Genomic DNA, 25,057 nt, shown 5'->3' on the forward strand with positions numbered 1-25,057 from the left:
CATACACGTACGCGGTATAAAATATTCTTCAATTGTATGAATATACTTTTTTAAAAATTATAATTAAATATAGCTTTGTAAAGAAACGTACATAAAAATAACACAAAATCTTCTTTACTTTTTAAACCTAAAAACAATCCACTCAGTCAAATGGCTCCCTACGAGTGACTAATGGAATGGAATCAGAGTCGGTCCTGGTAGGTGCATGCACGTGGGCTGACAAATCCCGAGGGTGTCGATACCGGTCAATGTCAAATGCCTCTTTTGACGCATCACTCGTATATCTCAAAAAACGCCACAAGGTTGTTGTACATTTTAAACGTTTCTCGCCATAGCTATAAAAATCTAAATATGTTAAACTTAATAGATTGTCTGCCATTTGTTTTCTAACTCGTTTTAAGACCAGGGTCCACGGAAATTTCCAAAATTTACAACTTTTCGGTCACTCTCATTGAACTGGAAAAATTTCTGTCTTTATTACATCTAATATTATGAAGAAATCAGTCCGCACTGTACCCGGCTAGAGATTGGTTCGGATAAGCTTTCGTTTAAGTAAAATTCCGGCTCTTTCAGCAGAATTTTATTTATTTTTCCAATTCCCTAATTTTTTAATTATTTAACAACTTCTTAAGTACAAATAAGTTGAAACCGGTCACTTTGTACTCGAATATTTGTAACTCTGGGAAAGAAGTGGAGAGACAAATTTTTATGACAACGGATACATAAATCGTAAATTTAACGAAAATAAATTCTAGAGCTTAATTTTTGTAGTTTATGCATCTTTCATTAAATTTAGTTGTAAATGATGCTGCCAAAGTAATAGTTAATTTTTTAATATTGTACAAGATTTTACACTTTTTTTTCTACATTTCCTTATAGATGGGACATATGAAATTGTAATATCACTGGTTTTGACATTGAAATCCGTAAGTAATATAAGATGGAAGAGCAGAATAAAAATATCAAAAATTTTAATGGATTTTTTAAAACTCCTGTCAACCATACAAAACTATCATAAAAACATCATACCAGTAAATTCTTATCGGTTGGGTTAAGTTATAAATCTACTCCTGATTCACATTATCCGGCGAGGGTGGCCAAATATATGACAGGCAGGCGGCTAACAGCCTAGGACCGGTCCTAGATATAATTGGAAGCGTTATATGTGTGTAGCTTCCACCTGCTAAACCGGGTGACGTTGGTGCTTTGTAAAGCGCATGCGCGAATGAGTATAATCTGGCTGTTTGGAAGCTAACAATACAGCGCTTCCATTCTGCCACTAATATTCGAACATACAATAACAATCTTATCGTTTTTTTCACATGTAGTATAGAAATTCGTAATAAGATACATGATGCGGTTATAATAAAATATTAATTTTCATTATTTGAAAATAATCGCATAATATGCATTTATTTTTTAGAAAATACAAGGGAAGCAGCGTTTCCGCCGCTTCGAATGACGGCACGCCACTGATAATTTATTATTTCATGTTACACAATATTAATATATAAATACCTTTTATATATTAATATATTTCGATGCATATTGTTTTCTTAAATTTGTATATGTTGTAATGTATATTTTTCGATACCCTGCAATACTCATGAATAATAATTAAATTCAAACTGATAATGTTTACTTAACGCTTACAGATGCGTAATTAGTTCTAAGCAAGTTTTACGAAACTATTTCTATTTTTGTATTAAACCGATAATGACAAATATCATTAAAATTGCTGATTAAATAATTTTAAATTTAGAACTAGGCCACTGTAACTATTTTATATAATCTAATTTTAATTAATTTATTCTTAACTTAGAGTTTTCAAATGCTAACTCTTCGAAAGACAAAGTCTAAAATTATAAGAACGTACTACATATTATAGTGTACAAGTATAATGTAATATTATGTAATGCGATGAAATGTAACGTATATATTATATTTTACTCAATATTAGAATATTTCTACGTAAAGAGTGTTCTAAGTGATGTGAATTACTTAATTATATGTTTTTCCTCGCATAATTATGTAAAAAATTTATTGTATATATATCTTTTATAATGTGTTGCAGCACAAATAACATACAAACAATATTCAAATAGTTAATATTTGATACTTACACATATTTTCATAATTTATAACAAGTAAATTGCAAAATAAAACAACGAATTTTTAAAACATTTAATCAATACTCTTTATCGATAATTATTTCTGTTTCTTTTTTTTAGATATTAATGTTTTATGTATTCTAAATAAATACATAAAAACATTAACATTTAAAAAAATTCATTTACTAGTGTAATAATAAATTTTTATTTTTTCTACTGTGATTATACGTCATGCTTTAAGTAATTCGTAAAATTACCCGTTAAACGTCAGAATAGATTCGATTTATAAATTATTATTCGCATGATTAAATATAAACGATTTAGTAATGCTTTATTTATCTAGTCTAACAAAAGATAAACCTTATTAAATACCACTAAAGGAATTGAGAACATTGTGACGATATCACAATAATCACTCGCTATAATTAGTTTTGTTTATTTTGTTACGGCAACGCGATCTGCCGAAGGAAATGCCACCCAGGAAGATTTGTATGTACAGATGGCACCTATTTAGGTGTTATTAAAGAGAAGAAGACCCAAAATACTGCACGCTGGCCATGTCCAATTTCCCAAAAAACTAACTACCGGTGTTCGGTTGTTTTATTCATTTCTCTACTGGAGGGCACTTATTAGATTTTTAAGAAAGTATCGTTTAGAAATGAAAAAAATTCGAGTGACAAGTGCTAAATGCTACCTGTCGCAGTAACTCAGTGAATGTAATATACGTTTTGTAAAAATTATATTTAGTTTATGATTTTGTTAAGTTTTTCGGCAACAGATAGCGCTAAGTGTAAATCAACAAATTAAATGTAGATAAAAATTGTTTTACACAAATTCAATAAGTATTTTCGGGTGGGATGTAGGATATTACATAACTTAGAAGAATGTAAATAAAACTGCCGAGTTTCGTAGAATAGTCGAACGGGCTAGAAGTGTAAAGCAACAAACGAACAAACATCCTCATTTAAATTTAAACTTATCTCGTCTACTAATACTTTATCAATTAACAGGATTTATTATACTGGATTTATGAATGCAGCAATTAGGTCTTACAGATCAGAAACAATATTGTTTATTTAAATCACCTGAACACATACACTTTAATATTGTGTTTCGGATCTGTTTGCCTCTCATCAGCAGGCATTTAGAAGACATTTTAAATTCTGTGTTTTTAAACACATTCCTAATTCCGAGCATATTCGAAATCAATATTAATCAAATAATTCCATACGTATTCGTCATTGATTGTTCACATTCTCTTAATCAGGGCCTCCTGCCCCTAAGGTTTTCATACCTTGTATCGAATTTCATCAAATGCCGTTCTCCAGATTAACGAAAGAGCGACAGTGGGAATTTATAGCTCTACAATTTTTTCAAATTGCAAAAAAATCTGTTAGTAAAACGTACCGATACTATAATATTGCGATAGATTATTATATCGGTAAGAGTTACGTCAGTAAATAAAAAAATTTAGATAAAATGAGATAAATTATTCATCATTAAATGTTAATTAATTGAGAGTAATATTTTCCTCTATTCCTGTCAAATAGTTTAAATAGAATATCGGTGCTTTTTAATCAATTCATACTTAAAATATATTTATATTAAGTTGTAGCCATTTTATTAAACATCCCATGTTTTATACAATTGCCACGAATGTTTCTATAGAATTGCCATTTTATAGAAACATTTGTAATAACACCATAATCTTATGAATAACCGAATAAGCTTATGAAAACGCTAAAGTTTGTATATTTATTGTACCAGAGTCCCTTTAGCTGCCACTCGAAATCATCGAGTGACATTTCCACTTCCCAGAACGAGGACCTAGGGGTTAAATTTTGGGAAGCAATGTAGGTATTTAAGGTGCGACCCATAAGTATAAAGGCACAACTTATTGTACAAAGAAAAGCTGAACTAATTTTCATATAACAACGGCAAATTTATTTTGAAGTAGTTACATCTTACAAATAAAGATACTAAAGAATCATGTAATTATATTGTTCAACAACTTAACAATAAATTAATTTAAATCAAACTCACGTTTCTCACTGTCAAAAATATAAAGGCAGGTTCGATTTTCTAGCAATAGAGATTATACAGTATAAAAGTATAACTACAGTACCATGTATTTAAAACGTTTATTTCTGTTGTTCAACTTTTGAGCAAGTAAAAAATCATTTTTATATTAACCATTGTTTTTTAATCGTGAATAAATTCAAAATTATCATCTACATAATGGATGATGAATTGATGTCAACTTTCAGTTCTTATAGATAAATGTCGAATGGGGTGACTCCGATTTACATTTGATATAATACGGTTCCAAATGCCCACCAATCGCAGTAGTAATCTAAAAATAATGATTACACGAGTGTAAACAAAATGACGTGATTAAATTCGAACACGCTCCTAGCCGAATATTCGGTATTCGGCTGTGGCCAAATATACTATTCGTTACATCACTAAAAATCAACCAATAAGAATTCTACAGTTCAACGAAAATTAAGCTATGCAGTATACACTACTTAGTGTGCAGAGACCGAAATCGATTAAATGTGCTCCTTTGGTGTTATCTAGCACGGTGTAATTTGAACTGATGTCTCCATCAATTATTTCTGTCGAAGATAGAAACAAATTTTATCATATACTCACATTTCTTGACCAAATGAATGAATAAATAGATTTAGAAAGTAACCTCTATTATGAGTAAACATGATCGTCGAAGCAACTTGAGAAGCAATCAATTTGGCTTGGGTTTCTCGAAGGCGTTCATTATTTTGTAAATAATTAGTTAAGTCCTGTTCGTCAATATAGACGGAGACGAAATAGAGACTAAAAAATAAGAATTATTACTCCATAGAACCATAAAGTATCACCAATAATTCAAAGGTAAAGGATTAAAATTTACCTCGTATTTGTTTTGAAGTAACCCATGAAAGTTACAACATGAGAATGGCTCGATGAGGATGCCCTTGCTTTTTGTTCTGTATTTATTTTGCGTCTCTAAAATAAAGAAATATTCTAAATATACACTAAATTCAAACTAAGAATATTCTGTAGAAATTTCTACTTAATGATTATAGAACATCGATTTCTCTTCGTGTAAGCCTATAGTTTTGGAAGTGTAAATAAATAACTGCTTTTTAAATACTGTATTACTTTGAAATGTAAAATAAACAATTTGTGCTAATGATATAAAATAATTTATTATTGAATTGGACCAACATCGTTAGCATTATTCACGATATTCTTCGCATTAATATGGCGTATAAATTAATACGTCAAGTTAATAATGCTAAAAACATACTTGTTCAAGAAAAAAGCGCTTTTTCTTTATTGTTTTTATGGCCACTCGTTTGTTGAAATTTTTAGATCAAGTGTCCTTGATAGATTTAATCTTAATTTATATCTTAAAATGTCAAGTGCATGAACTCGATTGTAAAAAATATTAAATAAACTAGTTATGTCAAAAAAATATTATTCGAGTAAACAAAAGAGAATAAAAGTACATGATTTTTATATATAGTTGTGCATTTATATATAGCATTGTGCATTGTGTATATTAAATTGTGCATTATATATATAGTTGTGCATTATTATAATTTTTAGTTCTACTTATAGGTCCTGTTTTTAAAACAACGTTGTTCAAATTATATCTTATCGAGATGAACTAGACATAATCAATTTAGTGGCAATCTAATAAAGAATAGAAATTTAAGAAGGAAAAAAGAAATTCAAATATATTAAGACTATTCTGGATGATTGTAACATCTCTAGTTAAAACTTGACTTGTTTTTAAAAAGTTGTGCTAATAAATAAGTTTAATGTTATTCCCATATGGTTGGCTGAAGTCATACACTAACATTATTTATAAAGGCTTTCATAATGGTGGATATAGTGATAATAAATAATACATTGTCCTAATAGTTAACTTTTAAATTACATGAAATTTATGTGATGTTGCTAATATTTATAAATGTCTTAATAAAACTTTTATTTGAAATAAATAGAAACGGAAAGAACACGCTACGTATTTAAAAACTAGATCTCAACCACATCATTGCCTGTAATTAGAGTTACTTATATCGACCTTACATCACCAGTTCCTGTTTTTTAAAAATGTTTATATTTTTAATTGGATATATGTTTGTCTTTTTAAAGGACTGTTTGGCGGCCAGTAGCCTAAAAGGGAAAATCAGTCGCCAAAAGTGTAATGTCTGGAATACAAAGTTAATAAGTGGTGGTTCCTCTTTTTGGGAAGGACTTTGTTTTCAAAAAATTAATCATAATTAATTATTTAAAAAATCGTTAGTAACTCAATCTTAGTCACAAATAACTTTGATTTTACTACAGAAAGAGTAATCATACACATTTATGGGGTAATCTTTATCCTGCTGATCATTTGATTCAGCCTGATCGTCTCTGCTGTAAATAAATTCGATTATTTCGTAATTAATATTAATAAATAAATAAACAAAGTGAATTTCGTTATTAATTATATATGAATTTTAGATATAATTAATGACGACATTCACTTTTTTTCTCTTTTTTCTCTCATTCTTTTTCCCAAAAAGAACTTTCGAATGCAGCGCATCATTTTCGCTAAGCTATTTAGAATATTGTTAAATGCGACGTATTGTTAAAAATTGATGTAGTTCATTATTATAAAATTACATTTCGTATTAAATCACGTGATTACAAACCTGATATTTCGTTTTCAGTATGAAAATAAGCTTTTTGACAAATATTTTATAAAATCTTATCATTGTTTCACATTTCATTGTCATTAATGCAAAAAAAAAAGACACATAAGAACCTAATTATAATAAACAGTATTATGCTTAACGTGATTTATTTAATAAATTAGATAATGTTTTCATTATTTAATGCAAACTATACGAACAGAATCTTTAGTTGACGAACATAAAGACGTATCTTCACTATTAAATTCATTTATTAAAACATATATCAGTCTGAAATTGTACTTTTTGTACTTTAGAAGTTCAAAACAATTAATTTGTTTCCAACAGTGCCTTTGAATTCTGATTTTTTTTTTCAGAACAAAAATAAATTAATATTTTTAATAAAGCATTTCACAGTCACTAAAGCAAGTGGTGTTGTAACTACGAAATTTCAGAGGTGATATTTAAATTTTGTTTGTTACTTGTAGGCTTACCTGAATTGGTATTATTTCAATATATTCCTTAAAACGTCTTCTATATAGATCTTCCCGAAAATGTAATATCTTGGCATTATTTTTACTATCATGCAATCATGTTCTGTGCAATGCAAATGCCAAGGGGAATGTTTATAATTTTTTCCTATTTTACTTTGATTGTTTAAATTTGCTTTACAATCTTTTTATTGATAAATAAACTTTCTTCTGTTTATCTGAAAACTATTAAATATAAAACTTGCGTTAATTACAGAAGTTCTTTATTTTGTTGTATTTCTTGATTCATTGAACATCTCTTGAAGTATCAGAAAAGCAAATAGATTAGTTAAAGCTCTGAATTCTTAATAGGCTTTCGAGAAACAAAGATTTTTTTTGTAATTACAGTAATTATCTCCTAAGTAAAAATATGATTCTTACAGAAATAAAGAAAATATTGTATTAAATATAAAATACCATTTGTTCACTGTATATATCTTTGCTTATATACATTATTACATATAAATATGTTTTTCGTACTTAAAAAGATGCGACGAAGATAAACGAGAATGATGGTTCCTGTATGAAAATAGGTCGATTTAAGTAACCCGAATTACAGGCAATGATGCGATTGAAATCTGGTTTTTAAATACGTAGCGTGTTCTTTCCATTCCTATTTATTTCAAATAAAAGTTTTTATTAAGACATTTATAAATATTAGCAACATCACATAAATTACATGTAATTTAAAACTTAAGGACAATGGATTATTTATTATCACTATATCCACCATTATGAAAGCCTTTATAAATAATGTTAGTGTATAACTTCAGCCAACCATATGGGAATAACATTAAACTTATTTTTAGCACAACTTTTTAAAAACAACAAGTCAAGTTTTAACTAGAGATGTTGCTATCATCTAGAATAGTCTCAGTACAATTGATTTTCTTTCTCCCTTCTCAGATTTCTATTCTTTATTACATTGCCACTAAATTGATTATGTCTAGTTCATCTCGATAAGATATAATTTGAACAACGTTGTTTTAAAAACAGGACTTATAAGTAGAACTAAAAATTATAATAATGCACAACTAATTATATATAAAAATCATGTATTTTTATTTTTTTTTGTTTACTCGAATAATGTTTTTTTTTGACATAACTAGTTTATTTAATATTTCTTACAATCCAGTTCACGCACTTGACATTTTAAGATATAAATTAAGATTAAATCTATCAAGGACACTTGTAAAGGAAGTAAATATTGCTCTAGCATTGGATATTTTGTTATATATATATACATACACTTAGTTTTAGTCGTTCTAATTAAAAGTAAAGTGAACGACAGATTCGAAATTTAGTAATGAATTTGATTCGAGCTACACCGATGTTTCTTATATTATTCTTCAGATTCTTCGACATCGTTAGGGATAAGACGAAGATTATAGGCAGTGAATACGACTATATCATTGGTAAGTAAAATTATTTAATTATTTTCCAATTATAAATAAACCACCAATGAGTTGCTCAACTTTGCCGGCAACATTTAAAATTTTTGTGGCGCCATTTATTAAAAACACTTTTTTTTATATTTTTAACTATTGTAAATGGCAAAAAAACTTAATTTTGAGGATAGGGATGAGTTTTATAAAAATATTGTAAATGATAATAACGATTTTACTCTTTAATAGATTACAATTTTTTTAAAACCCACCTCTACCCTCAAAATTAAGTATTTTTGCATTTTATAATAATTAAAAATATAGAAAGTTTTTAAATAAAATATCATCCAACAGCTGGCGCCTACAATGTTGCTGGGAAAGTAAAGCAACTGGTTGGTGGAATTTTTAAACGTGCATTTCTACGTCAATCACGCGCAAATTCAAATTGTTTAAAGAACAATTCGCTAAATGATAACGGTTAATTTACGATTAATAACCGTCATTTTTATAAATTTTAACTTTTAATTCACCTACACAAAAAAGTAAATTACTTCACTTCTAAAACCGAAATTAAAATTAAAAAGTTTCATTTCTTCTGTTGTCATTTCCAACGTATTACGTTTATTTGGTGGCCGAAGTTAACAGAAACACAGTTCTTAAGCTAGTTAATTAACCAACTCGTAGTGCCTCCAAGGGTAAAAGAAATTTTGCAACTGGATTCAGCTTTTATTCCACAGATAGAGGGAAATATTTCTTCCGTCATCCCAGATGCGAAAAAGAGTTTAGAAGCGTGATTGTGGTTGCAGATCAGCAGTTGCGACTTGCCTACCTCCTGGTGTCCTATTTTCCGTGGTTTTATTTCCAATTTTTGCTAAGTTTTATTTCGAGTGTTCGTCAAACTGTGGTGTCTTCGTCAATTATACAGCACTTTACAATTACATGTAAAAAGAATTTTAATTAAAAATTGTGAGAAAGGACAGATAAATATAATAATAATATAATTATATTTTTATTTAAAACTGAGCATCGAGTGCCGTGACGTTGCCAAAGGCCTTGATACAGAATCCAAATATTCTTATAGTATATCCATCATTTTTAATTTTTTTTTTTTTTTTCGCATACCCCTAAACTACCATGCGCGTATCCTGGGGGCACGCGTACCTCCGTTTTAAAATCGCTACTTCAGATGGAAGGCGGCAATTAAGTTGGAGAAAACTAACAGTAAAGATGCAACCAACTGTAAGAACATCAGTTACACGAAAACATGATTAAGATAACATCACACTTAACAGAGCGGACAACAACAAACACATGGTAATAGAGAAGAGAACAACGTATGTTAACGCCATGCAAGCATACGTTCGAAAGACAAAGTGTGAATTTTCTTCTCAGCCACAGTAAGTGGATCAAGAAGCTTTCTAACTCTGAGCGTACTTGAGGCGGATTCAGTCCCAGCATTCACGAGACTGTTGTCGTTCGCAAAAACCCATGAATAGTAAATGGTTTTGACCAGTGTTGGAAAATGTCATTCATCAACCTTCCTAAAGAAAAACGGCCTGCAAATTCTTTATTAACACTATGTCTGCAGCATACTGCTTCTCCATCTCAAGCTCAGGGCAATTAGCAGATCTCAACAATGTTAGCCTAATGCAAGACGAAACAAACACGACAATGGACTATGAGAGTACCTACTTGTGAGATTTCGGAATAGTATTTTTAATTTAATTCAACTACAGTAGAGCGTCGATAAGTGGAATGGCCGGAAAGTGGAACGATTTTCAGTCGGACTGTGTCGTGCTAAATCGAATGTTTTTGATACTAAATTTACTTCTAAAGTATAATTTTCATGTTTTTTATATTCTTTAATATATTTATTTTGTTTGTACAAAATGCAGAAATAATTTTTAACGATACGATAGCCTCGATGATTATTATAAAAATTTTCGACGAAAATTCAACACGAAGCGACACGCAATAGAGAAAAATTCAACAGGAAGCGATACGCAACGGAGAAAAATTTGAACATCAGACAGGTTAATGTATTTTTTCGTACAAAGTCGAAACTGGAACAAATCATTAACTGGAAGGACCCCAGTCCCCAATTGGTTCCACTTATCGACGCTCTACTGTATTAAATTTTATAAAGTTTAACAGAAGCTAAAAATTCAGCTTGGAAAGTCGACAGGGAAGTTCATCTCTTGATAACGCTTTCGTTCGAAATGACACATCATCTGTTGAGTTTGACTGATCTAAGGAAGTTTGACAAGAAAAATCCGAAATTAAATAATAATTTCTCTATTCGATTTTACCAAATTTGGTTTTGTCCTGGTACATGAGAAAGAAGGACCGAATGAAGTAAGGTCAGGGAGACCTTACTTCACTCAAATTGGCCCAATTCACTCTCCAGAAGGTCCTCTCCTCCCGAGTAGTCGCAGAACATTCCTGTTCTCTCGATCAAAATCTACCGACTTATTTGTACACCCGAAGAATTGTATTCCAAGGACTTGGTGAACATATTGCGAGGGAATGCATCAATGAATGTTCTCTCACTGTCAGAAGAACCTCAAGGACGCTTTTAGGAAGCAAGTCAGAAAGAATTTGTCCAACGCGCGATTTTATCGTAAACTTTCTCTCTCTCTCTCCGGATAAATGCATTAAATAGTGGATAGACGTGGGTCAAGCATTTTTCCGTAAATGTGTTAGATATTATGTTTTTAAACGTCATCGATGTTAGTTACTTAAATTTAAATACTTTGTTGCAGTGGCGTGCCGTGACATTTGATGATAGGAAATCTGTGTTTCTGTAAGAAGCCGACTTCCAGGGGCACTCAGTTAATTGCGCGTCAGTGATGGCCTAGGGTCCATTCTTACTGCGTAATGGCGGAAGAGACGTATCTGACAAAAATCGACAAAAATAAACATAAAATAAACATACAATATGTACAAAATAGTTTGTTTTAGCACAAACAGCCGTTCGGACATCCTGGGCGTCGATGTGGTTCTTTGATGGTCGATCGAAGGTGGCCCCGGGACAGTGGCGTTGACAAGTCTGTAGGGCACGGGGAGACTTCCTTTGTTGGCGTCGGGGACACGGTCTAAGTCCGAAGTGGCGCGGGTTACAGGTTGGCACAATAGACGAGAAATTGTTTTTTTTTTTTTTTTTGGTATTTTTGCGCGTTGACACACGGCGTTTTGGTTATTCGGAACGTTAACCGAGTGCCAGATGTCCTCGATTGTCGGAGATTACATTAATCTCCGTTCTTTCTTTCATCCATTTTGATTGGTCGTTCTCCCTTAATCACGCTTCCCCGAGTGGTTGGTCCCTCGTTACTAAACGTAACGAGACTCTTACCTGGAGCGCGAGAAAAGTCAAAATCGAAGACGAATTCGATCTTCCACCGATCATAGGACGACTTCCTTCCGCAATTTACGGTTTCTGCATGGCAGTTTGATGTAAACAATGGGTGTCCGACTACAAACGACTTTTACCTGTTTTTTTAAACTAATAAATTTTTCTCTAAATTAACCGTTTTTTCGCGTCTTTCGTGACGGGTTACACCCGTCCGGTACATCACATTTCCATAAAAGTTTTAAACAAATACTGGAAATGACAAAAATAAACAATTTATGTATTTTAGTTTAAAATACAAACAATACATACATAATACAAATTGATACGATACAAACAATGATAGAAAAATTTGTTTTTTTAATTTTTTGTAAACTAATTCTATCCGGCGATTTTTCCGCAAAGTCGTTAATTACTTTATTAAAAAAGTCGCTGGTCGTCGACTCCATCAACGTATTTAAAAGCTCTTTTTTTATCGAAAGCAACGCTAGCGACGACAATCTTTCCTCCGAACGAGTGTTCTTGGCCAATGTATGAATTTGCTTCGTGGTCGAAAAACTTCGCTCAGCAGACCCACCGTAAATGGTAACGTAAATATTAATGATATTAAATCATATAATTCTTTTAGTACGTCTTTGTTCGGATCGACATTAATTATAATATGTTTTATGTTTAAGAGTTACTTGTCAATATAGTCCGGATACAAATATGAATATTGCGATTCACTACGTAATTTAGATAAATCAAAAAATTTCCCATAAAATTTACTTTATTTATAGAATTAAAATATGCTTGAAAAAATTGTTTTTCATAATATTAAAATTATTAACATCTAAAAGTGATAAAAATTCTAAAGATTTTATATCTGAAAATCTGTCAATATAATTACAGTATAATTAAAAAAAAATTATAATTAAATATAACTTTGCAAAAAACATAACATTGAATACTCTTTACTTTTTAAATCTTGAACAATTTACTTAGTCAGATAGCTCCCTACCCAGTGGCTAAGGGACAGAATCGTTGGAAGCGGTACATGTGATTAGCTTTCACCAGCTAAACCGGCTGAGGTCGGTGCTCTGTGAAGCGCATGCGCCAATGCCCTCTGGCTGCTTTACACCATTCAGTTATTCTCGCCGTGGAAGCTGTCTCGTAAGCGTTTCCATTCCGCCACTGATATTCGAATATACAATAGCAATCTTATCGTTTTTTTCACATGTGGCATAGAAATTTGTAATAAGATACATAATGCAATTATATTAAGATATTAATTTTAATTAATTCAAAGTACGTTAAAATATGAAAATTTATATTTTAGAAACTACAAGAAGAGGTTATTGGAAGGTGGAAGAGCGCTTCCACCGCTTCCAATAACAGCACGCCACTGTTTTGTTGGTTGTTTTATGTTAACTTAGCAGCATAGTGAGCATCCTGTCTCTTTTATTCCTCTTCCATCCCAGTCCCTCTTCACATGGAAACTCGCGATCTAGGCGAGGATAAAAAGCTAGATGTTGCTAGAAATATACTGGTCATCCCGCTCGATATACTATCATGTGAATACCGCATTTCCGGTCACGTGACTTTTACATACCTTCTTTATTAATTAACTTGCAACTGTTTTAAAACGTTACTTGATTTCCTCCTTACGCATGTCCCGAACGCAGGAAATCTCTTAGGTAAAGAGTTAGTGTTTTCAATTTGCTATACCTTCTTTTCCTGCTTCGACGGCTTTCATTCCAGCAACAAAGTGAAGTTCTGCAGCATGACTCTCTGTCAACTGGTAGTGAGAAAGCTAGAAAAATCCATTCTACCCACTTTCGCAGCAAATTGAACTCAATACTAATTAGTAATTATCTACTCAATATTCGTTATCTCTTAATCAAGTAGCGCGTAACGAATATCACGCGCACCAGTACCCATATTTATCCCTTAATCCACACGAGTGATTTTTATTCGTGCCAAATCAGTACTTGACTTTTTCGTGATTCGCTCTGTTGATATCCACTGTGGCAATCGCGCCTCATTATTACGCTATCTGGCTGGATTAAAAGTGTATAAATCAAAGATAGAGAACGATGGCGTGATCATCTTACCGACTTACAGTGGCAGATACAAAGGGGAGGGCTACAGGTCTTAAGCTCTTCCATTTGCAACAAGATTTGAATTTATTTGTTCGAAGTTCAAACATTGTTTTTAAAAACATTTACGATGGCAAATTTGGCTTATCGTCTGTCTACAAACTTTGTGCGTATTAATAATAGGTACTTATTAATTATTTAAATATTTCTAATTTTTCAGTTTGCTCTCCCTTTGGGTATTTCAGGATCTGCCATTGGCGACACACCTTCGTAGAAAAAACAAACAAAAATATTGATTTATTAGTATTATTTTCATAATTTTTCATCTTTATGTTTTTTATCCATTTTATGAAAAATTTTCGAAAAATTACTAACTTATTATATTCATTTTGCAGCTATTTAGGCGTAATATTGTTAGAGTGATTAAAATAGATTATCACAAGCAACTGCACTCGGAATTCGTTAATTTTGAAGAGCATAATTTTATGTATTGTAACAAATTTCAAAATTAATTGTAAACGTTTCATTTAAAAATTTGTAAATATAAATTTCGTATATATTTATTTATATTTTAGTAGGAGGTGGATCAGCTGGATCGGTTTTGGCTAATCGTTTATCTGCAGATCCTCAAAATAGCGTTTTAGTACTAGAAGCTGGGAGCGACGAAAACATAATTAGTGATAATCCTGCTTTCGCCCCTCTTTTACAAATGACGACCATTGATTGGGCCTACCTGACCGAACCACAGAAATACGCGTGCTTTGGTCTAAAAGGACAAGTAAGTTCCACGTTTTCGAAAAATTATTTTATTCGGCCTGTCTTTTTGCATATCATAACTCGTTACACTGGTGTTCCAAAGTAGTGGGCGCCTATAGCATATATTTCAATAAATCCAGAGTTAATGAACATAATACCTTAAATAATGGTTATGAAATGTTGAACCTTCATAGCGTATCTCGTTGTAATGAATTGTACGATCCATATTGTACAGTATTGCTTCATCTACTGATAAAAATGACCAATTGTAAACTCATTTTAATGATAGCTATTGCTGTGAGCTGTTCGAACTTGTAAACGTTGTGTTGTAAATTAATTATAGAATATTTCTAGATGTGTGAATTGACACCTAGAAAGAAGAAATGCATTCAAACGTGGTCTGAATATGACTCAAATTGCTCAGAGACTGAACCGTTTCTGTTAGTCGCAATATCGCAAAATTTCAGATGTTTGGAAACATGGATACTTTATCTAACACATGTATCTCCGTTAAACGATAACAGAATTTTTTGCAGTTTGAATCGAAAAAATCGAATTGCTACTTTTCAGAAATTGACGGTGAGGTGAAAAACATCCGAGAAGTGAAGTTCATGTGTTGTTCGAAAGAAACTCTATAAAGCAAGAATTTTTGCACGTAAGGCTTAGAAGAAATCATTACGAAACTTATTCCTGGCCGTTATGTAAACATTTTAATCGTTTGTTGTTGTTGTTGTTTAAGTTATGGCAACGCAACACTTGGGCGATGCTTTCCAGAAGGTCTTTTAAAAGAAACTTATTTAGGCGTTACAAACATGGAGAAAACCCGGAAAATTCTACGTGGCCACCCCGTGCGAGCGAGGCACGAACCTTCGACCAAACTCACAGTGTTTAGGGAACGAAGACCACTTGGCCACTGGTGGCGACCGAAACGTTTTAATCGCCGACAAATTTTATCGAGGTATTTTTGAATGAAACCACATGTCGGCAATACATTTATCATAATCAGTCTTAAACATGAACTCACATTTTGGTACACCAGACTGATCAACTTCAACACGTAGACAAAACATTAAAATATAATGCTGAAAGCTTAGTATGACCCATTTCATCCTGAATTTACTGTATACAGTACTGTTAAAAGAATGTAATTGACCGGATAGAAAGTAAGATTAGTCTTAGTTGATAAATTAGCATAGTTCCAACATCAAAGCAATGCACAACAGCTACAATTGACAAATTTGTAATTAATGCATGTAGACACCCGCTGCGTTGTTCATCTTCACGTTCAATATGATTGATGTTAAAAGTATTTGCACCAATATGAAACCTTTTGATATGGGAGAGCAAATTGCCTTCAACTTTTAGTAGTTTTTCATAACACCGCTTTGCAGTTAATCGATGTTTAATTTTGTAATATAACTTAGTTTGCATTTGTAGTTTTTCTTCTAAAAATCTGTTACAGTTTTCGCGATAAAAATAGTTGCCATCACTTATGAAATAATCCTCACATTTATTAATTAATCATGCATTTCAATGATAAAGTTTAGTTGTGAACTCGTTTTATATTATTATTGTAGTACTCTAAATTGAAAATTTCTTTTTCTACTCTTAAAACTAGCGATCGCGATGGCCCAGAGGAAAAGTATTAGGAGGTTCCAGTGTTTTAAATAACATGATTTTTACGAGAGGCAATCATAAAGACTACGATAATTGGGCCAAAAACGGTGCTATTGGATGGAGTTGGAAAGACGTATTCCCATATTTTCTTAAATACGAAGACAATACAGATACAAATCTTTTACAAAATGGTAACACCGGTCTTAATTTTCATAGTGTTATTATTTATGTGATTACAGTAGAGCGTCGATAAGTGGAACGTCGGTAAGTGGAATGACCGGAAAGTGGAACGATTTTCAGTCGGACTGTGTCGTTCTGAATCGAATGTTTTTGATACTAAATTTACTTCTAAAGTATAATTTTCATGTTTTTTATATTCTTTAATATATTTATTTTGTTTGTACAAAATGCAGAAATAATTTTTAACGATACGATAGCCTCGATGACTATTATAAAAATTTTCGTTAGGCTTAAAATCGACGAAAATTCAACACGAAGCGATACGCAACGGAGAAAAATTTGAACATCGGACAGGTTAATGTATTTTTTCGTACAAACTCGGAAACTGGAACAAATCATTAACTGGAAGGACCCCAGTCCCCAATTGGTACCACTTTTCGACGCTCTACTGTATTTTGTATAACATTTACAGTTGTTAATAATTGTTTTACTAAAGGTTTTCATGCTTCTGGTGGATACCTAACAATATCGACACCTTCATATTCTACTGTTCTCCGTGCAGCATTTTTAGAAGCTGGAAAATCTTCGGGATATCAAATTGTAGATGTGAATGGTGCAACGCAAACAGGTTCGGACATTTTTAACTAAATTGTCGATTTTGAAAAAGAATAATTTATGAAAGTATTATTTTTTACACCAATTTAAAATCGAATATGACAAACCAAAATAAAATAGGCCTACATTCAGCCAAATGAGCATTAATAAAAAGTTCGGTATATTAATAATAACAACGTCAGTGATATAAAAGACATTATATTTTTAGTAAAACATCATAATATGACAATGAATAGAGTTGTCAATACAAGAATAAATTTCAATAATTAATATTTTAAATTAAGCTTTAAAAATTTAAATATATGTTTTACTTAAATGCATATTTTAAATTTATAATTAGTATAAACCGTTATATTTAATATTACATTTTTGGATATTTTTTTTTTTTGATTATTAGGTTTTGCACCCGTTCAGTCTTTTTTAAGAAATGGAAGAAGGTGTAGTACCAACAAAGCGTTCATAAAACCTATTCTTCATCGTCCTAATTTGCATATTTTACTTTTTTCGTTTGTCACTAAGGTATACCTATTTTAAAATTTTAACATTTTCAGTACATTATTTTGAATAGCTCAGATGGGGGTTGCTGCTACTTCACTGTAATTATTTTAAATACTTACTAAGCACTATTTTTCTTTTTGCGAGTTCAGTAGTTTCATTTTAATACTAATAGTAGTGATATATATATAATGGAATATAACCACTCAAAACATTATTTTTTTCCTAAAGATACGGTATTTGCAGCCAAACTGGATTTCTGTTGTCTTTCGTACATTATACATATATAATCAGATAGAAGAAACTTTCTTTATATTGCAAAATTCCACCATTTAAGATTTTATCTGAAATTAAAAGTAACATTATTTGTTACATTTCTCTTGTGTTTAGTTACAACTGTTGAAATATAAAAGTTCAAATCCAAAAAGAATGAACATATATATTTTCATCACAATCATGCGTTATTTCATACGAAAATTTAACAATATTTTTTAAGACTTTTCCCTCCCTATGAGGAACTGAGATCCTTTCTTTTTTATCTAGTCCATTGTGAGTTCATCTAGGTTCACAAAGGAATGGCTGGGTGAGGAGAGTTAGGGTCTGACATATTCATACAGAACACCTCAAAAAAAATTCCTTGAATTTTTGGTCTGTTCACATTCGATCTCAGATCATCAGGGCAGTAGACTTCCGTTTTAACCACACGGCAATTTGAATATCTACTGTTTTTCATACTTTTTAAAAAAAAACTCTTACCACTCGAAGGGGACCTTCTTCCTTTCTAAAAAAGACCCTCTTGGTGGGACAAGAGGGTCTTTTTTAGAAAGCCCAAATTGGGTTTGTCCAGGCTCAAAATGGGAATAGTCGTCCAGGCCTAAAGTGGGAATCGGATGGTGAGCTCCCCTCACCATCCGATAGCTCCACCAGCTCACAATAGCTGACATAACCTTTCGATCAACCTTCGAAAAATTCCTGAGAAATTTTTGAACCGTTCGGATTCGATTCTGCGTACCACACATCACTAGGGCTCGGTTATCCGGCAGTTTTATTTTCATTCTCTAATTACTATTTGCTCAAACTATATTATTTTGCTCCATGACAAAATAAACCTTTCATAAGATAACTAGCATATGATCTCCCAGCGTTGCTCGGACAAAAAATAACAACAACAAAGATTAAGATTAAGATAATATAGTAGAAGCTTCAGAAGTACGATATAATATTATAGTACAGTCAAACCTGTTTTTATGCGGTCTTTTTTTGTGCGATTTTTTTATGCGATTTTGTATTTGTGCGGTATAGTTGGCGACTAATCTCGTGCGATTTGTCATGTCTCACGTTGACTTATTATAACTAAATAAACTTATTATAGTATAAATGAACTTATTATAGTAATATTATTGCATTAATATGCGAAAAATGAAATACAGTCAAACCTGTTTTTATGCGCTCTTTTTATGTGCGATTTTTATTTGTGCGATTTTTTTAATGCGAATTTTTAATTTGTGCGGTTTTTTTTTGTGCGAGTTTTTATTTGTGCGGTATAGTTGGCGACTAGTCTCGTGCGATTTGTCACGTCTCACGTTGACTTATTATAGCTAAATAAACTTATTATAGCATAAATGCACTTATTATAGTAATATTATTGCATGAATATGCGAAAAATGAAATAATTTACTTTTTAAGTCAACAAAACACCACCTGGAGAAAAATATGTAAAACAGACGATAGACCAGACGATGCAGTCAAGTGCTGACATCTGTTGTCAATAAATTCTATTTCGTACGGTTTAGAGTTATTTTCTATGTGACTTTTTTATGCGGTCCCTATTAACCGCATAGAAAAATATTTTTTAATTGTGTTGCGAAAACTAATTTTTATAGCCACTCGTGAAGTTTCGTGCGATTTTTTTTATGCGGTCCCTATCCACCGCATAAAAACAGGTTTGACTGTATTTGATTTATATTTACAAAGGTTATCTTATGTAAGAGTTTATCAAATTAAGTGCCCACTCTAATACATCTTAAATATTCTTTAAACTGTGTACAGTAGACGAATATAGAATTTTTAAAATGTGTTAGATTGATCATTCGGTGTAATAAAACCTTACGTAAGATAACCTTTATAGTTATATAGCCGATCTTACCCGTTTTCACAGGGTGCAGGAATTCGGTCCTCTTCTTCCGAGGCTGATTAAGATATTTTTAGATGGGTTTAAAAAGATGTTCGATTATCGCAAAAACGCAAAGAGTCATGTCTGAAATAGTACAATAGAAACCAAGTTCTTCATGGTAATCCTTAACCCTCTTCTCCTGCGAGGGGGGGATTTCGAAAAATCCCTTCTTATTCTGCATTCGCATGACGCAGTAAAAAACGCATAAAAAATCGCATTTAAAATAGTACACTATATTGACTTGTCAATATAATAATTCTTAGGTATTTATTTTTACAGATAATATTTGATAAATTCAAGAGGGCGAGAGCTGTTACTTTTGATCGCTTTGGTCAGACATTTATCGTAAATGCAAGGAAAGAGATAATAATATCAGCAGGTGCGATAAATTCTCCTCAACTACTAATGTTATCCGGCATTGGTCAGCAAAAAGATTTAGAGAAACTTCAAGTAATAATTTCTTTTTTATTAATCGTAGGAAAAAATGTGATTATTTTAAATCTATAATCATATCATATTAATCTCTTTCTTGTCAGATTCCTGTTATTTCAGATCTGCCAGTAGGTTTAAATCTCCAAGATCATCCTTTCGTTATGGGAACAAATTGTTTAGTTGATGTACCCGTTACTTCTGTTCTATTGCGATTTTTGAATCCAAAGGATATTTTTCGTTATGTTTTTCTTAGAACTGGTATGAATTCATAAATTATCCACATTTTATTTTTCTCATAAGAGCGAAACTAACAATGAAATAACATTTTGAAAAGGACCGGGAATTTTAAATTCGGCAATTGAAGCTGTTGCGTTCATAAAAACTGAATATGCGAACGCATCGGACGATTATCCCGATATTCAACATACTTTCTTATCGGGAGGATTGGCTTCTGACGGTGGAAAAATTATGAAAGAAATATTCGGAATAAAAACAGAAGTTAGTTTTTCCGAAATATTTTAAACATATTTCTGAAATGTTTATTAGTAATACTGATATACGGAATATATTTCAGGTGTATAATTCGTATTTTAGACCATTCGATTTCGACGATACGTTTACGATACATAGTACTTTGTTACGACCAAAAAGTCGTGGATACGTAAAATTGAGAAGCGCCAACCCTTATCAGTATCCAATAATCCAACCGAATTATTTATCGCATCCTGAAGATATTTTGAGATTAGTCAGTGGTAAGTCTTTTAATGTATTTAAATACATTATATTTTAACTTCTTTATTTACTAAAATTAAATTGTTTTAATAAAATATTCTTCTGTAACTCTATAATGCTTCCGGTAAATTCAACATCGTTTTTCTTTCTGAATTACCAATGTAGGTATGCAGTCAGCATTGCGTTTAGCCGAATCGTTCCCCTTTAAAAAGTTAGGTTCTCGTTTATTTCCTACTAATTTGCCGGGTTGTAAAAGGTTTCGCAGATTTAGCAAAGAACAATTGGAATGTTTTGCGCGAACTCTGACACTTACTTTATATCATCCTGCTGGAACATGCAAGATGGGGGCAGTAAATGACCCATCTACTGTTTTGGATCCTGAATTAAGGTAATTAGTCTTATTAATTAAATTTATTTGGTAGTAATAATCTAATTTAGCCTAATCTATAATAATTTATATCACGTAAAATTTTTATTTAAATTTGAAACATTAAATCAAAATTAAATTTGAAACATGTATGATGGTTTTGAAAAATTAATTCCGTATTTCTTGTGTAAAGTAGTATGTAATATAATACGATTATCCCTTGATTTTAAAACTACACGATTACTAGATTTCGGATTTTTTCAAATTTTGGAATATTTGTATATTTGCATGTATAAAATGGAGCCAAAGACTAAACACCATATCAATTTATATTTAACAATAGAGGTTATCGGCTACATAAACCCTGAAGGTATTTTTGCATACATACAAATATAAGTAATGACGCTAGTCATGTTACATTCATATAGAATTTTATGTGGTGGGCGAAATTTAGATGTTACGTAAAAATGTTCTGTACTTAATGTACAATACCTGCACCAAAAAAATAAAAATTTACAAGTCTATATGCATACGTATTTTTAAATGTACCCAGTGGCGGATTTAGCACTTGAAAGGCTCCAGGTGCAATTCAGTTTTGAGGCTTTCTCTAAATATTTTCACTACCCCTACACCCTACAGTGTGCATTCTACGCGCACACAAGTATGCATTAGAAACCTCCAAGGGACTGCTACACTGAAAACTGAAACACAATGAGCTACTGTGAGTCTTTTAATAAGGTTTTGCGGTAGTGATTTTAAGGACTTTGTAACACTGTTTGAAGTGAAAATCTGGTCAGAACAATACGAAGCATATTTGTATACCGAGTTCCACAGTAATCGGACAATTTTATCTCGGTACATCACTTTATTTTGTCAACGAATGTATGACTGATATCATTTTGAATCTCTTTTTAGGGTAAAAGGTGTTTCAGGTCTACGTGTGGTCGATGCTTCTATAATGCCAAATATTGTCTCAGGAACTCTCAATGCACCTACCGTCATGATCGCTGAAAAAGCTGCAGATATGATACTAAAGAAGAGATTTTGGCATTAGAGTAGTTTGGAGCAAAATGCGCAACTTATAATATGTACAAAGTGACAATTCTTCTCCATGACATGGGATATCGAACAAATAGCCGTTTGCATGTTTTTGTGTATATATCAATAACAAGTAATCCGCGCACATCTATTAAGTTAAGTTAATTATTGGTTATTTAAGTTGATCAGCGTTAGAAATATCAACCGTGTTTCGTGCCAGTCGACATTTAGTGCAAAATGCACACGGAAAGTTAGAGAAGATGTAGTGTGCAATTGACCTTAATTAACAGGAATTAGCAATTGTTAGAAATGATTTTCTTTTATTCAGTGAATTAAAAAGTGGTTTTATTATGTTATTTGCTACACTGATACTATATATTTTAAACGTTGCAAAATAGTTCGCGAATACAAGTGCTAAACCATCAGAGAAAGTTAAAAGGAAGCATTATTGCAAAATACGAAGGAAAGGGAAATGACAATTGCGAAAGTCATCGAAAAGTATCCGGTGCCGCAACGAACGCTTCAGAGACAATTCAAATCCGAGAATTTTACGATGATTTCTATAGGAAGATAACCTGTTCAATCTAATTCAAAATCTTTGAAAACTTGCAAAGTTCTGAAAGGTCTTGAAGCATAAGAATCGAAACTAAGCGTAAGAACCTTACTTACTCTCGTCTTCCTCCATAATTATTCTAAATATACAGTAGAGAGTCGTTTATCCGAACACCGGTTATCCGAACGCTTCTAGTCGGACTGTGTCGTGCTGAATGGAACTTTTTTGATACTAGATTTACTTCTAAAATATAATTTTTGTTTTTATATTTTTAAATATATTTATTTTGTTTGTACAAAATAAAGAAATCATTTTTAACGATACTGTAGTGTTTTTACTGCTATTAATTTTGCTTCTCGTCACTCCGCGCGATTAAAAACGAATGAGACGAACAGTAACAAAACTACGTTTATTTTCTGCTCGCGTAACAGTTACATGACTCGACGATGTGGCTAACAAAAGGCAACTGGCTGACCAAAAGGTCCCACAGGGTGAGTCCGGTCCCGTTCCAGGAAGTAATAACTCTTACCACCTGGGGTTCGTTACGACTGTTAAGATGTGGAGAGTGACGTTCCCCACAGAGTATCCCCCAGTGAGGGACGAGCGATAGAACTGATGTCGAACGAATCGCTTAACGTTACATTATGGTGACTAGTCTTTTAGGAAAATGAACATGACGGCCTGATCTCGTGGTAACAGTTTGATCTTTTTTGGAGGTCGTTTCCAGTTTTTTGTTATTCGCTGTTGCAGATGAAGATGGTGTCTGTGATGGTCTTGATTGGACGGGTTTTATACTAGATTTCTGAAGTGGTTCGTCCTGTAAGATATACGCTGGTTTTACTCTGTCAATTGAGACGGTGGATTTGCGACCTTGGATGTCAATTACTAGTGTTTTGTCGTGTTTTTCTAGCACTTTGTATGGGCCTGAGTAAGGTTGACGAAGAGGAGGTCGGTTTGCGTCGAATCTTAAGAAAATATGTGTACACTCTTTTAGTTCTGGATGAATGAAAATTTTCTCTGTGGAATGAGCGGAAGTTGCTAACGGTTTCAGATTGGCCATGTGGGTTTTTAGTTGGCTGACAAAAGATTCGCAAGAAATTCGTGGGGTGTCGGGGCTAATGATGTCAGCTGGTAATTTTAACGGGGTACCATATAACAGTTCAGCTACTGTTGCGCCTATATCGGCTTTAAGTGCTGAACGAATTCCCAGGAGGACTACCGGAAGGGCGTCGGTCCATTTGGAGGATTCGTGTGCCATTAGCGATGCCTTCAGGTGTCTATGTAATCGTTCTATTAAACCGTTTGATCGGGGATGGTATGCTGCCGAATGGATGCGATTGGTGCCGAGAAGTCTGGTCAGTTCTCGGAAGAGGTTCGATTCGAACTGACGTCCTTGATCGGTGGTGATCGTAGTAGGGCATCCGAATCTTGCGATCCAACCTGAGAAAAAGGCTCGGCATACCGTCTCAGCAGATATGTCGGCAATTGGGATGACCTCTGGCCATCTGGTAAAACGGTCGATCACTGTAAGGCAGTAGTGTTTCCCGTCAGCTGGCGGAAGTGGTCCTATCAGATCCATGTGAAGATGGGAAAATCTTGCTTCCGGAAGTGTAAACTTTCCTATCGGTGTCCAGGCGTGGCGGTGAATTTTCGATTTCTGGCAGGGGATGCAATGTCGTGCCCACTGACGGATGTCCTTCCGCATGCCCGGCCAAACATAACGGCTCGAAATTAGCTTAGTGGTTGCTGTTGCTCCTGGATGAGAAAGTCCATGTAGATGGTCGAAAATGGTTCGTCGGAGATTATGCGGCACGAAGGGGCGAGGTGTTCCGGATGATGTGTCACAGTATAGGTCGATTTCGTTAGGTGGAAAGGATTTCGGCTCTAATTTGAGCGACATAGGATCCTTTAACAATTGATGAAGTTCCGAATCTGTAGCTTGCGTTGTGGCTAGCTCTCGG

The 25,057-nt window shown here is 32.7% G+C and overlaps 1 pseudogene; it reads left to right on the forward strand.

The window, feature by feature from the left end:
- The first annotated feature begins 8,632 nt into the window (after window positions 1–8,632).
- On the forward strand, window positions 8,633–22,680 carry LOC136972312 (glucose dehydrogenase [FAD, quinone]-like; annotated as a pseudogene).
- Window positions 22,681–25,057: the final 2,377 nt, after the last annotated feature.

This window comes from Centruroides vittatus, unplaced genomic scaffold (assembly GCF_030686945.1).
Source record: "Centruroides vittatus isolate TY-2023 unplaced genomic scaffold, ASM3068694v2 contig_290, whole genome shotgun sequence".
Classification (NCBI taxonomy): domain Eukaryota; kingdom Metazoa; phylum Arthropoda; class Arachnida; order Scorpiones; family Buthidae; genus Centruroides; species Centruroides vittatus.